The following is an 18,756-nucleotide window of genomic DNA, read 5'->3' on the forward strand; positions in this document are numbered from 1 at the left end:
TAATTAATGTGTCTTTAATGCCAAATTGATATACATATCATATTTTTTTTTTTATAAATTTAAATCATAGATCTGTCTTGATTATTATCAAGATACATGATGATTATGATGATAAAAATATGAATAATATTAGTATAAACTAACTGAGAAAAAAAAAAAATTATTATTATTTATTTTTACTACTTCATATAGACATTGAGTATTAAATTTCAATGTTAAATATTTCTTCTGATGCACTGATTAATCAAGATCAATAATAAATTTTTTTTTATCAATTTAATGGTAATCTGATTGAACGTCAATTATCCATGATTCATGACTACATTGAATTCTTTGTGTCCAACACAATATAATATATTTTTTTTCATTTTATACAATCTTTATAAAGTCATGAAAATCATCATCATTGACCAAGAAAATATATAACATCTAAATAATACAGTTAACATGAAAGTAACAATAAAAAATTTATTTTATAACTTTTTTTTATTGAATAAATGTATTTTAAAGTTGAATCAGTCAATCACAATACTTGTATATAAATTTACAATGATTATTATTGGTGATAAAGCAAGTTACTTGTTGGTCTACACACGATGCTGTTTTAATAGTTGATCTTGTTGGTATGATTGGTAGTTTAATACGATGCTCACTGTGTCTTTATATTCACAATTTATATTATTTATTTTTTAAAACATTTAAAATTTTATTTATCGACATATATACAGGCAATTAAAGTGTAGTACGGTACCCAGTATCATCAACAATCCATCCAACAATCTAGGTTGCCAGACGATACATACACACATACTTATTTCCAACTATTTACTATTTTTTTTTTTTATGTTTGTTTAATTTTTTTTATTATAAACATAAATATATATTTACTTATTGATTATTTATTTTATATTATTTTGCATAAATATATTCAGATTTCTTGTTCTTTTATTTGAAAATTTATTTTATTGGTTTTTTTTTTTTTTACATCTAAGATGAATTGATCGAGGTGATCAATGTCAACTTGGTCTTAAGCTTGATATGTTTGATGATTAAAATTTTTTTTTCTTTTTATATTATTTCATTTTTTGTGTGTCTGTATAAATACACAAACTTGAGTTTATTATAATACATATATATTAAATACATCCGTTATGTACACGTCGGTGGATCTTGAATTACGTTCACCTGATGATCCATAGCACATATATTGCAATGGAAATAAACGTGTTTAAGATAGCGGTGTCTCTGACTTTAATGTCAGTTAGTTTATATAGCTTTAATATATATATAACAAGTGAATATGTACTTGTGAATTGAGTATATGACTCTAGATCACAAACTGTATATATATACGTGTCTTAATTTGATGTTGAGACAGTCACGATTTTAGTAATTGTCTTGTCTTAAAAAGGAGGACACTTAAAATCTTTTTTATTATTATTATTTTGTTGTAATTTGGTTTACTGGTTTTAAATGTTTACAAGCTTTTATATATATGAATTTCAAAGAAATTAAATAATCAGCTGTATGAGAATTTTTTTTTTTGTTTTTTTTTCATTTATTTATCTTGACACCGTAAAAATTTAACAATAAATTTTTAAAAGTTATATGAATTTTTTGATTGTTTTAAATAACAGTTTTTATTTTATTTAATTATTATTTTTATACGGTAAAAGTATTGTTTATTTTATTAATTTATAATAATATTTGTAAGTTTATTTATTTTTTTTTTTTTGAATAAATTTTGAATCTTGATCATAAGGTTTATATTTTTTTTTTGCAATAAATAATGCTTGGATCACGACGAGAATTTTTTTGAGAATAGTTGAAAGTCGTATCTAATCGATAGAAAAATTTGAAAAATATCTGTCGGTGCGTTTTTTCACGAGAATTTTTAAATCTATATGAATTTCGTAGAAATAAAATAATCAAATTTATGAAAAAAAATTTTTCTTGCCTCCATAAAAATTTAAAAATAAAATTAAAAAATAATATATATTATTTGATTATTAAACAATAGTGTTATTGTTATAATTAAAAATTTTTTTTTTCTATCCTTGTTTTAACAAACAAGCTTCTATTTTTATTGAATTTTTATTTTCGATCGTAAAATAGTACAGTAGTTTTTATTTTTTAAAACTTGATTTAAATTTGATTATTATTTGAATGGAATGAAGGTTAATAGTGTGTTTGTATATAAAATGATAAGCTGATTTATTTATTTCATTGAAATTGACTGTATATATTTTTTATAATATTAATTTATACATATTTGATGAAAAGAATAAGAAAGAGATTCAACATTTTACTTTTTACACACTTGAAAAGATTATAATTCATAAATAACAGATTATATATAAATTGATAATATCATGTAGTTGCTAAATATTTTATTTATTTATTTTTATGTATGTTAACTTAATAATTTTTTGTATGTGTCTGTGTGAAGATATTTTTTAAGAATACAGGCATTAAAACGAGCGCACGCGAGATATAAACGTCACTTGTAAATCCAAGATTAGGATATAAATTTATTTCAATATTCATTCCGTTATAAAATTGTTATTTATATATTTAAATTTACTATGATTTTATAAGGTCAATAATTTTACTATTAAATAAATTCAGCAAAAATAAGAAAAAACTCATATACAACAATGTAAATCAAAGCTACTTCAAACAATATTTCGAAAAATAAAAATGACCTCATTCAATGACTCCAGTGCATATGGCAATTTGAAAAAAAAAAATGATGACGTAAGAAAAAACATAAAAAAAAAAAAAAAAATAGCTCATAGCAAAAAAAAAAAATATTCCGTGGTTCGAAATATAATCCAGATACAAAATGTCAACAAGTTTCGATTGTAGAATTTCATCATAAAATCGAAAAAAAAATTTATTTCTTTTCGAAATTTTTCTATAGGGTTGATTTTTAAATAAAAAAAAAAAAATAATGCAAATCGTTTGATTAATTTTTTTCATTTGTAAATCAACACTAAAGTTAAAATTTTTAAATTTTTTTTTATCAAACTTTCACTTGGGGTGTTTTAAAATGACTTTTTTTCCATTTAAAAAATTTTTTTTCGCTGATCAAGTCAATGACCGTATCGACCACAAACTGTGTTCATATGTATATTTTATTTTTTTGATAGATTGTTTAACAAATCGTGCTTCTGTATAAACAACTCACATACTAGCAATAATGTTGTAACATTATTTTCTATTTATTTGTCTTTTTAACAAACATTTTTTCTGTTTTCTTATCGCGTTTCTCTCAACTCAAGAGTCAAGTCTCAAACTGACCAATATAAATAAATAAAAAATTCAAGACTAATGTTTATTTTTAATAGTTAAATTTATACAACTAAATAACTCCAATTATTTATATATTATTTTATCTATATTTATTCCATTATGCCAATTAGATGTATTTAAAATAAATCGATAAAATCATTTGTTTATTTAAATACTTAAATTGAACAGTCAACAAAAAACAAATGACTAAATAATTATTATCATTATATTTATAACGGAATAATCAATTTAAAATATATAATAGAAAAAAAAATTATTTGTAGGAGGAGGAGGGTGTATATGCATTTACATTGTGGTATATCGTTAAGTGCACTGTAATGCATTTTTATATATATATTACATTTAAAAATAAAAAAAATAATATATATGCAAACTCTATAATATATAGAAAGACCTGGCCCACCCATAGTCAGCAAAACTCTGGTACATATTATATCCTACATGACTTTTTGCGTACATCAAAAAGGTGAGGCTAATAAATATCTTCTATATGTCAAGTATAAACTTGTAAATTCTGGGTGTTGGCACGAGCCAACTTTCTTCTTTATTTTATTTTTTTAACTTTATTTTAATCATACATACTATCTTTTCTTATATATAGAGGTAGTGTAAAAAACACTGTATGCAATTAGTATTTTTTAAAAAAAATTTATTTATCTTGTTGTTGTTTTATTTATATAATGGTTTTTAAACATTTTATCTTCTTAATTTACTTAAAATTTTTTAGACAAAATTATTTAAAAACATTAGTGTCATTGCACCTACGTTATTTTATATATTTTTTAAAAGTATTTTTTCTATTGTTGTTTTTGTTGTTGCTGCTGTGTATGTTACATTTTGCGAGCTTTCACCGATGAGTTATTGCGGGACCCATGAGTTTGAACGAAATGCGCGCACGCCGTTGCTGCCATGGCTCATTGTTTTGCCCGCGTGAGACTAAATTTACCGTTCGATTTCTCGCGCATGTATACCAATCCCATATAATAATATATATATGTTTAAATGTAAAACTACCATATACACTATTTTTTTTCTCCTTCCTCTTATTCCAACAACAACCATCCTCATATTATATTTATTAAAATAGGAATATTACAATTCGTGTCTTGAATATACTCGAATGCAATAATGTGCATTTTTGTGTTTGTTTGTTTTTTATATTTTTTTTAAAATAAAACCACTGTGCGTTTTCTATTCTCATATTGCAGGGATTACGATGGCTTCGGGCTTCTAATATAGACTCTATGTGAAATCATAACCACTAACAAAAGAAAAAAAAAATGGTTACATATGCATTTTAACTGGAATGTCAATTGATACCGATTATGATATTTTTTTTTTTTTTTGAAAAACTGTTTTTATGAATTTTAAAAATATGAAGTTTCGTAATAAGAGACACACCCCTTTGTTCACATGAGTTTAACATTTGCATTCACCCTTTTACTTTTGTAATTTTATTTATAAATTATATTTGTCAAATTATGCTAAGAAAAAAAAAGTATTTATATTTTATTTTTTTATCTTTGAAATATTTAAATTGTAGGTAATTTTAATTTTTAAATTTTTGATTAGGGTGTAAAATTACTAAAGGGGTTTTTATGCTAGTAAAGTTTAAAGAGAATTTATCATTTCATATGTGAAATTTATGAAGTAAATATAATAGGAAAAAATAAATGATATTTATAAAAATTGTTTAAACAAGTTTAATAAGTTTTATAGAAAGTAGAACTCCTGCAGTGTCACGATAGAATACAAGTAATACAATAGATTTAGACTACAGTGGGAAGTCGAGGTTCATAAGGCACGAGCGTGTATAATATGCACCGACGCATACGCACCAGGTGGTCAGTCGTAATTTCTCGGCGTTTAATATTATGCCCCGTTGCGGATTGAAGCCCACACAGTAGCTCATCTTAATATATATTTATATTATTTTTATATAAAATATATTTATATTATTTTTTTAATTGTATTTATTAAAATTCAAAATTCATTTTCGTTTATAATTGTTTTTTTTTTTTTTTTGACGATTTAAGTATTGTCAGGGAAATTTTTATGAGTTATGCTTCTGGAATTTAAACAATATCTAAATATTATTATTATTAATCTAAAAGTTTTAGAATTTAATTTCAATTATTATTATTTATTTTTTTCAATTTTATATTTTTCGTGAGCTGTTTATACAAAACTCGAAAGTTTTCGCTGCAGGTCTTTGTTTAAAAAAAATATTTCTAAACATAATTTTCATGAAATTATGTTTTGATAATTTAAACAACACCTGAATATAATTGTTTTAAAATTTTCAGAACTTAATTTCAACTACTTTTATTTTTTTTTTCATTTTTATATTTTTCGCGGATAAATAGAAAAAATTCGAATTTCGAAAATTCATCGTATTTAAAAAAAAAATATTTCTAAGCTAAATTTTCATGAAATTTCAATTCTAATATTCAGACAACACTCAAATATTACTATCTTAAAAATTCCACAATTCAATTTCAACTATTTTTATTTTTTTTTTCATTTTTATATTTTTCGCGAATCAATAGAAAAAATTCGAATTTCGAAAATTCATCGCATTTAAAAAAAAAATATTTCTAAGCTAAATTTTCATGAAATTTCAATTCTAATATTTAGACAACACTCAAATATTACTATCCTAAAAATTTCACAGTTTAATTTCAACTATTTCTATTTTTTTTTTTTTCAATTCTACACCAAAGTAAGAAAAATGGAATTACCAATCACCTCCGAAAAACCGATGACACTTGTCGCTTTAATACTACACGGACAGAATTTCACTCTGATTATCTGAGGGGAACACCGAGTCAAAAAAACAAAAAAGGCTTTCAATATTTATAACAATATACATTAAACATTCTTAAACAAATAAATATTATTATTAACATATTATTTAATTATTCTATAATATTTATATATATCACCGCATTTATTTATTATTTTTTTCTTTCCAACAATGTAAATATAATATTTACATAATAAAACATTTAAAAAAAAAAAATAAACTAATAATAATAAAAATAATAATGTGATAGTATATATATATATCGTATGTGCATACATTGTTGATATACATGTGTTATCCTGTCATTTGTAATCATTCAATCGAGCCTCTTGTTCGCACACACTTATTGTGTTGTATTATATATGGCGTCGCGGTTATTAGCGTTGGAGGTTTGCTATTACTCACCAACCTGCAAGATAAGTCTCACTATATTATAAATAATAAATATATATATACTGATGCTTTGTGGCATTGTTATTATACATATATTGAGGTATGTATATTATCCACATCAAAGTATCAAACCAACATCGAGGTTAAATTCCAACTGTCTCAATGAAGATTCAAAATTCGAAAGTTTTATTTATTTTATTGATGATTCTTTGATTTTTCATATGATGAATGATATTTTATTCAAATATAAAAATTATTATAATTATTGTTTTGTAAAAAAAAATACAAAAAACAATGCACAATAAGATAAATGAATTTAAAAAAATTAAATTTATTATAAATATCTAATTTTTTTTATTTTTTGTAAATTTAAAAAACAGATAAATAATTAATTTTCATTAATATAAACAATATATATAGTACTGTGAGAATATAATTTTAAATTTTAATTTAATTTTATTCATTTAGATGTATTTATTTTTATGACCATGACTTGTTGAACTCTTTTGAGAGGCAGGTTGATGTGAAGCACGTTTAATTACGTATTTTATTGGCTGACTCGTTGGCTAGTAGAAATCAGCTTTTAAACAAGTGATATACAATCTAGTGGTTGAATTGGATATCGTGTGGTTGAGCTATTGATTGCTTTCGATTGTTGTTCTGATGGCAACTCAACAAAAAATACATTATTTTTTTATTTTCATATATTGTTTTTACCTTTTTTTTACTTGGAAAGTTATTGAGGAATATTTCCTCTATATAAATATTATCTTCTATATTATTAAAACAATTTAAAAATATTATTTTAGCTATTTTAATTTCAATATATATATATTTAATAAATGAGAAATCTTTTTATATATATTTTTCTTTTTTTCCTCTCTTTATGATTGAAGCGTATTTTTTTTATTTCATTTCTGAGAAGTTTATTTTTTTTTCATATCAAATTGAAGGTATTTGTTATCAAATTTATATTTATTATTTTTATTATTCTTCAATGCATCCTTTTATGTATAATAAAAAATATATTTTTATATTTTTTCAATATATACTTGACTTTGAAATCAAAGAAAATGCAAATTCACTGGAGCGTTGAATATAAAAATGATTGCGATATTTTATAGCAAATAAAAAATAGTATCAAGGAGACAATAAAATAATAATAATATATTAAATAAAATAAAAATATATATAACCGGAAATAAATAAATGACACTACTGTGGTAAGCGGATTAGTCTGTAAAACAATTCCGGTGAAAGTTTTAACGCCTCTTTTTTTTTGTAATTTAATTTCCCAAATTTTATTTATAATAATAATTATAATGTTCTTTTTTTTTTTTATGGCTTTTGTACTTACAAGTCTGTTAAAACGTTCATAAAAAAACAAGATAATAATAATTTTAAAAAATAATTTTCCTACAAATTTATTAATAACAAATATATTAGAAAAAAATGATTTTAAAATGAAAAATTTAGCTTGAAATTGAAGTAACTAATTAAAAGATTTTCACTTTTAATTATTTTATCCATCAAAATCTAGTTATTATTTTTTTATTGTCTACATTTTTGTTGATATAATTTTGTTAATTATTTTTATTTATTTATACTTTTTATGTGTGTTTTTATACGACACATGGCTGAGTCTTTTGAGAGCATATATCGTGGTGATTTTATCGGACAAGATCAAAGTCAAATTCATACTGGTTACATTGACTATAAAACTGTACAAGTGTATGATGAAGTCAGTTATGTAGCCAATGTACATGTAATGTCATGCGTGTTATTTGAAAAAAAAAATAATATATAAATTTTATTATTATTATGCTCAATGATTCTGACGGAAAACTGCTTTGTTTATAATGCATGACACTCCATCTGTATGTTTACAAACTAAGCTCGTTTAAATGTCATTATTTTTACAACATGTCGATGTTTTATTTATTTACTAAATAAATATTTCTATACTTGTATATACTCATAATTATATATATTATTATTCACAAGTATTTTTTTTTTAAATTATTATTCATTTTCGAAATTTTTAATTACAAAGTTTTTTTTCATTTTTTTTGCTCATTAAAATCATTTGAATTTTTTAAATATTTAAATAAATTATTTCTCTGTATTTTTATCTGTTTTATTTTATATATTTTTTTTTATCTGGTTTTGAGCTTTTCATAGCAGGTGGAAAATGGATAACGTCTTTTCGTTTCGATCGACCCTTATGTAGAAAAAAAAAAAAAAAAAGTTAACACCCGTCAAAATTTGTTATTGAATTTTCCAATAAAAATAACATTTGGCTTTCGACGTTGAGGGAAAAATAAAAAAAATATCCCAACAACCGGAAAGAAGCCAAAATTGGAAAGGAAATAATTTTTAATGTTTGAGAAATATAATATGACATTTATAAAATTACAGTTGACCCAGAAAAATAATTGATATTGTTAACGCTAAACAAGTCGCTTATATTTTTAATTTTTTTTTTAAATTTTAAACAGTGCGCTTGCGTTTTTTTCGTTACGTCGGCGCATTATCAACGAAGACGCAAAAGTCGACTAAACTCCAGAAAATTTACTCCCCCTCATTCACCCTCAATACACCACTCAATATTTTACATATACAATTTACCGTGGCAAGTTTTTTTATATACATGACCAGTACCGCAATGTGAATTCAACTTGAACCATATACTTTTTAATTTTATTTCATAAAAATATATTGTATTTATTTACTTTCTGTGTTGAAAAATTATTATTATTATTTGTCTTTGTGTTTTAAAGTTTGTTTTAAAGTGTAAAATAAAAAACAATCACTTAAATAATTTGCATAAAGGATATATTTAAAAAAAAAAATAATTACAAGGTAAATTTATTTATTAATAATTATTTATTAAATTAAAAAAATATATTTTCTAATGCATTTCTTCAATGTGCAATAACACTTACGTCTATAGAAAAAATTCGATTGAAATTGGTATAAAGGGGATGTGTCATATATCAACAGAGGGTTGCAGTATGTCTCCATAAATATAAAATAAAAAAATATATACCTGATGTGTCTCGTATATATTTTTTTATATTGTCTATATATAAAATTTTTACTTTTTTATGTTTCGGGCTTCCGTATATGTATCCCCAATTGTGTGTAGGGTCGAATCCCTCCGGTGAGTCATAACCCAACCGCGGAATCACCGCGCAAGCCAGACTGATTCACCCTCTATACAATACTACACACACACACACTTTATAATACACATGTGTTAGTTTAAAAAAAGAGAAATGATAAATTATTAAATGTTCAAGACAAAGATATACATATTCACACACAAAGCAACGAGGGGTTGAATTTATTTCTGCATGCAGACTGAACAAAAAAAAAAAAATGGAAAAAAGCATGGTGATATGGTAAGGACGGAGGGTAGCTAAGGGAAAAAGCGGTTTTTCTTCCTCACATTTATACTGCACTGGGTGTATACATGAGTTGTCGGTGTTGAAATAAATTGCGCATCGAAATTTTCTGCTCAGTTGTGTATTTGTATATGTGCACTGTACACCAATGCGCATTGTTAAACCTGTAATGGAGTCATTCTCTCTCTCTTTTTCTCTATGTCTATTTATTTTTTTTTATTGAAGGGGATGTTTTTTTTTTATATAATATGATGCAACCCCTATTTTCACTGTCTGCAATCCATCGCAGCATCAGACAAAGACAAAGATTACCGCGTGACTTCACACACTCTTTTCGATATCCGCTTGACGATGACTTATCCCTCAATCTCCACAATTTCATTAGGAAGAGACAAGGAAATATAGAAAAATAAAAAAACACCCTTCAACTTGAATATTTTATCTTGGATATTTACCATAATTATCAAGCTCTATGTTGATATAAAAAATAGACAATTCAATTATTTTTTATGTCATAATGAAAAAAGTTATTTCCTGTTTTATGTATAAATGATTTTTATCAATTAATTAATTTTTATTTTAAATAAATTTTTATCTAGATTTTAATTTAAAAATAAACATAAAAAACAGCTTAAATTTTGAGTTGAAATATAATTATTTGGATTGGCAGGTATTATTTTGGTTGTCGGAGACTCGTAGATAGACGTTGACACTTTGAAGGGTGAATGACCCATCATTGGCTATAACACTGTGGCAATGTCAAGCCTGTTGTCACTGTAAATATTTTAAAAATATATTTTTGTCTCACTTTGTCTCTCTTTCTCTCTCTGGTTTTCGATACTACCCTCGGTATTGTCAAGTCTCCCCCCTTAACTTTGACAACAACAACAGCAACACAACAATTTTGTATATAAATTTATTGGCAAGTTGGTTCGAAGACCGGTTAATCCTCTCTGTATTGCATCGTTGATCAATTCCATTTACCATCTCTCTATTTTGAATTTAAAAATCCCTCTCTTTCATCGACCCTATTTGACGCCAACATGTATCAGATGAGAGCTCATTGCTTTTGGCACTTTAGACCCCTGGACCTCATCAATCGCTTGTACGAAAATTAAATCGGAAGGAAAGACCAGTCATGATTATAACATCGAATAAAATTAATCAACTGAATTAATATTAATTAACAATTTAAATTGATAAAAAAAATATTACATAAAAAAATTTTATAATTCAAAATAAAACCTTGATTTTTATTTTTAATCAAAATAAAACCTTCATCATGACAGACAAAATATATATTTAATCAAAATAATAAAATATAAATTAAAGATTTGAGTCTTATTATTTGTTGGTTTAAAAAAAAATTAACATGACTGTTTAAATGAAAAAATTCATAATCAAGTCGGAGTCTTATGAACAGCCTCAATAATATTCGTTGATTTTTTTAAAATTTATTTAACATTATCATACTCTCTGACAGCCTAGAAAAATTATTTAATTGTTTTTAAATATTTTTATTTTGTTTATTAATTTACATATATTATTATTATTATTATTATTATATTATTTTAATAACAAATACCTGTATTTAAAAATGAAAAATTTAAAAGTTATACAACTCGCAGCTTATATAATTTATAAATTAATTTTAAATATTTATATTTTCATTTTAATTATTTTATTTTTAGTTAAAAGGGAGTATAGTGTAATCGTCAAACGTTTTCACTTATAAATATTCATTTCTTTTAGGACCGGAACAGACAAAGCACCGACGCTTGAAGTCTTTGAGATTGACGCCCGACTGGATTTTATCGTGTGTCACCTGAGGCTGTGTGCACGATTTTCTCTTTTATATTTATTTTATTTTTTTTTATATGCTAGCTACCTACTGTATAATATCCATTTTCATTTTTTTTTTTTTATTTTTATAATAGTTTCCGGGGCTTTGGCGCACCCTTCTGAGATTCGTTCACCCTCGCGTATATAAATTTGAAAGAGGGTCGACCTCTTTGTGGTGGTCCTCTTGGCCATCAGAGGGTTGCTTACTAGTTACTATCGTCACAAAAATAAAGGGTTTATGTGGATATTAAGTCACACCCTGTCTCGTTTTAGTTGTAACAATAGCAAAGACTCTTTGACTAGCCGTAAGCACGAATTCTTTCAATAATATTATATAAAACCTGATCGTGCACTGGTTATTTAATTTTTTTTTCTATTAAATTTTTTTTTCAAAACACACACACATATTTCTAAGCTAAAAAAAAAATATTTTATAATTTATTTTCACGTTTTTGCCGTTGGTTTAACTCAAAGTTCCTTCAAGAGAAAATCCTATAAATTTTCTTTGAAATAATTCTTTAAAATAATTTTTCATAAAAAATATAAACAAAATAAAATATTGTATTTTATTTATTTTTATTTTCCATTTATTGTATTGATTTGTCGTCTTTTAATATACATTATTTTTTTTTTTTTCCTCCCAACCCCCTTTGCGTATCGTCAGACATACTCGTGTAAATTATTTGAGTGTTGAAAAAGGGGTACACACAGACACAGTGAGGGGTGACTATGCAAACACAAGGGGGGTACGATATGTGTTTAGTTGATGAGATAAAAAAAATATATGTATATTTTGTGGGGGTTGTTGAAGTGGGGTGTGTCTAAAACTATAATTTATTCTATCGCATTATAATTGAAGTGATGTTTAATTGAGAATTCTTTGTTGTTTTTTTTTTTATTGTCTCGTGGGTGTGGAGTTATTTTTTAATTAAAAATAAAACACTTGTGTATATTCACGAATGTGTTAAAATTAAAAATTATATTCAAGGTAGTCTGTATGATCATTGAGACTGAGGAAATATATTTTTAAATTGGTAATTGGATCCCTTGTTGTTTGAATGAACATTTTTGACTGATTTTTTTTTACAATGAGCTCCTTGAAATACAGGCTTATTATTGTGATAAATTTTGATAATTTTTTTTGAAAAATAACAATTAATAATTAGCAATTAAAATGAAAAATTATCTTCAAGATTTTGTAGAATTATTTTTGGAATTTATTTTACAAATGGATGGTTTAATTGATCCTTTGCAAAGAAAAAAAAAATTAATTAATTGGAAATGCTTATTTGTAAACGTGAATTGAATTATTTAATTATCAATTTGTAATTTTTTTTTGACACTGGAAAAAGATAAAAAAAAAAATATAATGTAAATTTTTTTCTTTCATTTTTTTATCATACAACATTTGGCAATTTGACTTTTGAGGTTTTAAAATTATCATGCAACATGTATGGGATCGACCAGAATCGAAAAAAAAATTCTCACGAATTGAGATTATATATTTTTATTCAACCGGAAATTCGAGAATATAAAAAAAATAAATGTAGTCTTTTGCAATCATACTCATTTCAAAAATCAATTGTGGGAAAACGTGTAAAAATATATATATTTTTTTTTATGTCATATATATTAATAACCCTTTATCCAAATACAAGTTTTAAAAAGAAAAAAAATATATATAAAACGAAGCAAATGAGTTTTTGAATTTATATAAAAAAAAGTAAATCAAAAAAAAATAACCGCAGTTAAAAAATATAAAATAAAAACAATTTTACTACATTGTGAGAATAAAAAAAGGAGTTAAATTTTATAAATTTAAACTTTCTTTGACTTGCGAGGATATTTTTGATGCGATTTTTTAAATTTTAATATTTTTCTTTTTGAATGTTTGCAAATTATTATTTTTTTTTAGCTCATTTTATCTTCTCGCCTGTTTATAAAAAAATATAAAAATTAAAAAAAAACATAAAATCAAGAAAATAAGATGATAGTTTTAAATGAGAATCGAGGTCAAAACGTCGCAGGATGCGATTGCGTGCAGACGATGATGGTTTGTGCGTGCATGCGCGTTCCGCCTCAACTACACGGATGGCCCTCCCCTTAACGCGTTAAACAAAAATAGATATTCAAGTACCTATATATCTCAATGAATGTGTATTACAAACCACACATTAATTTACAGTATATGTGCCTCACCTTACTTCCTAATATATCTATTTATCTTTCTCAACAATCGCTAACCTTTGCAACCTCAAAACAAAGAAAAAAAACATTTTTTTTTTAAATTAGAAAATTATACCGAGTTTATAAAGAAAATGTATATATTATTATTTTTTATTTATGAGTTTGTTTGAATAATATACTATTATTTAAATCAATTACTAGATACATATAATTTTTTTTTTAAATAAATTTTTTCTTTGTCAATTTGAACAAGTGTTTTTCGCTTGATATTTTTTGGATTTTTAATTTTTGGATTTCCAGAGATTCTGTCCAGTGGTATCAGCCTGGAAATAAATATTATTCAAATTTATAATTATGCTATTAAATTAATCATTAAACAAGTCATTCCATCGATTTTATGTTTAACTTTCTCTATTTTTTTTCAACTACTTTTTCTTTCAAATTTTTTTACGTTTTTTTTTTTTATTTATTTTAATTATATATTTGTTTAAATTTAAAATAATATTAAATTAATGATGAAAATTAAAATATAAAATAATATTTTATATTTTAATTTTAAAACTCCTAGCATGTGTCTTGAGAATAATTTTACTTTTTAATAAACTCAAAAATTTAGCTCAACATTTTACGATAAATTTTAAAAAATTTTTGTTTAAATAAACTAAATTAAAATAGACCAGACATGTATTAAACATTGTGTATACGTGTGTCTAAATACAAAGCTTGTAAAAAAATAAAATAAAAAATATAGTAAAATGATAATTTTCAAATCAAATAAAAAATTCAAGTTTAAAAATCATAAAATTATCAAATAAAAAATTAAAAATATATATTCAAAAAAAAAAAAAAAAAATAGTCGTAATCGCCCACTTAAATTTTCAAAGTGGCATTTTAGTCTTTCCTCGAATTTATATTTTTAAATTTATAAAAAAAGCTAATTTTCAATGTAATTTATATATTTTTTATTTTGATTTTTTACGTAATTTATTTTTTTATTTAATTTTTAATTTACGAGTTATTGATTTGGTTGATAAATGAGGGTAGTCTTGTTGTAATTTATTCATTTTCATGACATTGAGTTTATGTGTATATTAATATGTGAGTGTATTGTTAAACATGGTACCTGAGGGAAATACGAAAGCACTCCAGTTCAAAGGGGTTAACGAGTGAAACGTCTATATACATACATACAATGATGATATGCGTTTATTTGCCAGAGGCTAAATTATACAAATACACACACCCATACAAATTTTTTTTTTTAAAAAACAGATTCATTCACCATATATCCGACAGTCTTAAAAGCCGGAAGGCAAAATTTTCCATGTCAAATTTTTAACAAAAGATTTTATTTTTCAAGCTTTTATTTATTTTTTTTTTGTTTATTTTTCATTTGATCTAATTATACAATTTATTTGTAAATTAATAAAAAATAAAATACTCATTTTTATTTTTATATTTCTATTTTAATATATATATTATTTTTTTTTTTTTAAATAAATATATATCCGTTAGAATTAACCTCCATAAATATCTTTGAAAAAAAAAAAAAAAGAAAATTAAAAAACTACAAGCACCTGATGAGAGCACAGTTAAATAAAATTTAGAAAAAAAATATATAACAAAAAATAAGCAGAGCGTGTAAATAGTAAATAATAAAATTTAAAAAAAAAAAAATAAAAATAGAAAAGGGATTGCTAAAGATTGTGTGTGTGTAAGTTGTCGGTGCGAGTACTTTGATTATTACGATAAATTAACGCTCGTGAAAGAAGGTGCAATGATCCTTGTAGTAAAAAAATAATAAAAAAAAAAAAAAATTATAACTATTTCTTCTTAAGCATTTATCTATAATTTACTTTGTTTTATTTTTATAATATTATTTCAATTTTTATTCGAGAAGAATAATAAATTACACAAAAATTTTTAGTTTTTTTTTTTTTTTTAAATTTATTTAAATAATCATAAATAATAATGTAAAACAAGTAAAGCCCAGAATAGTAAGTTGTAATAAACATATATATATTGTAAAATTTATATTATATTATAAAATTTGTATGGTGAAAAAAAAAAATATGTAAAAAATGTAGAAAAATCTGAATGAGGATCTCCAGCTGTCCGCGCGAGGCTTGATCTAGTGCAGAGATCAACAAAGTCATTTCTATATATATATTAAGTCAGAATGATATTCAAAGCCTTGAAATTTTTTACCTAAACATAAATCTTAAACTATAAGTGTGTATTTTTATTTTTTAAATTATTTTTTAACAATTTTAAATCAACATTGTTTTTTTAAAAAACAAAGAAACAATAAAGTAGATTTTTAATTTCATTTTTTTTTTTTTGTTTTAAAAAAAATATAAATAATGCACAGTTGTTTTAAACAATTGTAAGATAAAATAAGTAATTAAATTTTACTAAAAATAATAATAAAAAAATATAATCCGTTATCTTGAGTCAAAACCTTTCTAGTTACACAAAGCTTTTTGTTCTCTTTTATTTTACTCCATTTTTTAATCAGCTTATTATTTTTTTTTATTGTTTATTCATTTACCTATTAAGTAAATAAACAATTTAAATTTTTTTTCTATTTATATTTTAACTGTTATGATGAGAGACAAATTTTTTTTATTTAAAATTTTTGTATATCATGCTGATTAGTGTGTGGTAGCGTAACCAGTCTCACCAGCTTTATCAGCTTCACCAAGCTCACCAGCTTCACCAACTGGGTCCAATTTTTTTTTTTTTAAATTTTATATTATTAATAAACAAATTAATTACAACAAATAATTATCCCACTTACTTGTAAGTTTGTTAGATAAACATAAATAATCTAAAAACAAAAAAAAAAGTTGAAAAAAACTAGAAAAAATTTTAAAATTTTTTTAGTAAATAAATTATTTTTTAAATACACACATGAGATGTATTGACATATAAGAAATTTGTTGATTTACGTTTTGTTCATTTATCATTTTCAATGACCTATTATGCGTTTAGACTTTCAAAAAAAAAAAAAAAAAAATCATTGATGGTATATTCTCCAATAACTGGTACGCTGTTTGCCTTTGGCTTTTTTCTTCGTCTAATTATCTGTCAATTATACGCTTCAAACATTTTCATAAATATATTTTTATTTTTATTCTTCTTTTTCTTATTTTTTAGATGATTTTTTTTTTAATCATTAAAGACATTGTGTGTGTATTGCTTGGCACAAAATCGTTTCACTTAGTCGCGTGAATAATTCTTTTTTTTTCTTTTTCGAAAATGACTGTCTTCATATAATCAAGAATATAATCACAATAGAATTACATGTTTAGATTTTCATGAGTTAATTTTAGTTTTATATAATATACCATGATATTTATATTAATTTTTTTATTTTAATATTTATTTATTTAAACGTCATGTATTTTATATTGTGATATGAAAATTATTAGCTGTATAATTTTCAATGATTTGAGCGTGGTAATTTGTATGTAGATAATATTTTTATTAAATATAATTTGTTAATTTTTTTCATTTTTCTTTTATTTATTAATTTCCGTATTAAATTAACGGCTTTTATTAACACTGGGTAATTTTTTTTTTAGATTATTTATGGATTCTTTTATTTGTTGTTTATTTTTTTTTCAACTGCTTTCACGTCTTGGATCATTTCCTTTGGCCAATTTACTGATTAATTATTTACTTGGTGCTTGACCAATGACATACAAATGATTATTAACTTATCGCTACTATTATAAATTAATTTTGATATTTAAAATTTGTAACCTCCCATTTTTTAAATAATCATAAAATTATAATTAATTATATGTAAAATTGATGAGCTTTAAAGCTCATTTCTTCTTAAAGAAATTTCTTTCAATTAAATAATTATTTTAAATACATTTTAAATATATTTATTTAGCAATTAAATTATCAAAAATTAATGAAAAAAATATGCTTGAATTTTTAATATAAAAACTTTTTTTTTCTTATCATTTTTTAATATTTATTTGTCGATTTTTTCGTACATAAAATCATCTTTTTTTTGTTTAAAGTTGTTTTTCTTCTTCAAGTTCTTTAAGTTCTTTTTAAAAAAAAAAAACTTGAACAATTTCCATTTGAATTTAATATTTAACTGTTATTTCAATGTTAAATAATTTATAAATTAATTTTAGATAAAAAAAAAAGTAAATTTGTGAGCTAATTTTATAAAACAGCAAAAATTTCTTTGCAAATAATTTTATACCTTTCTGTTTCATTTGTTGTATATGTAGTTGCAAATACAAGGCCAGTAAATTTATCCTTCATATGTCCTCATCAAACGTAAAATTTGCGATAAAAAAAATATACCCTTTAAAAAATAAAAATTTATATTAAAAATAAAAATCATCATACATTGAATAATTTATTTTTGTATTATCAAAATATACGTATGATTTTTTTTGCTCGTATTTTGCCTTTTTATGGATATACTTTTTGTTAATGTTTTTTTTTATATTTATATATGTATTTCAAAAAAAAAAAAAAAATAATCTGTATAAGTGATGCCTCAAGGCGTTGCATGAAAAAATACACTGGTTTACAAAGCAACCGGTTAGCTTTTGCATTGAACACTTTCATTCTCAACTGGACACACTTAAAACGAATCATTCAACATAAATAATCGTGTCATAATCATCAATTTTATTTATCATTATAAATTCGTTATTTTCATCATCACTTGAAATAATATTATTTCTCATAACTAATTAAAATTTAATACAACACACACTCAAGTATCAAAATAATCATCATAAAATTCATATCAATATTTTAATTAGAAAA

The 18,756-nt window shown here is 23.2% G+C and overlaps 1 protein-coding gene across 11 annotated transcripts in view; it reads left to right on the forward strand.

The window, feature by feature from the left end:
- LOC122853313 (rho GTPase-activating protein 21) overlaps positions 1-18,756 on the forward strand; it is a 73,998-nt gene that overhangs the window by 20,986 nt on the left and 34,256 nt on the right. The window lies entirely within an intron of this gene.

Source organism: Aphidius gifuensis, linkage group LG3, assembly GCF_014905175.1.
Source record: "Aphidius gifuensis isolate YNYX2018 linkage group LG3, ASM1490517v1, whole genome shotgun sequence".
NCBI lineage: Eukaryota > Metazoa > Arthropoda > Insecta > Hymenoptera > Braconidae > Aphidius > Aphidius gifuensis.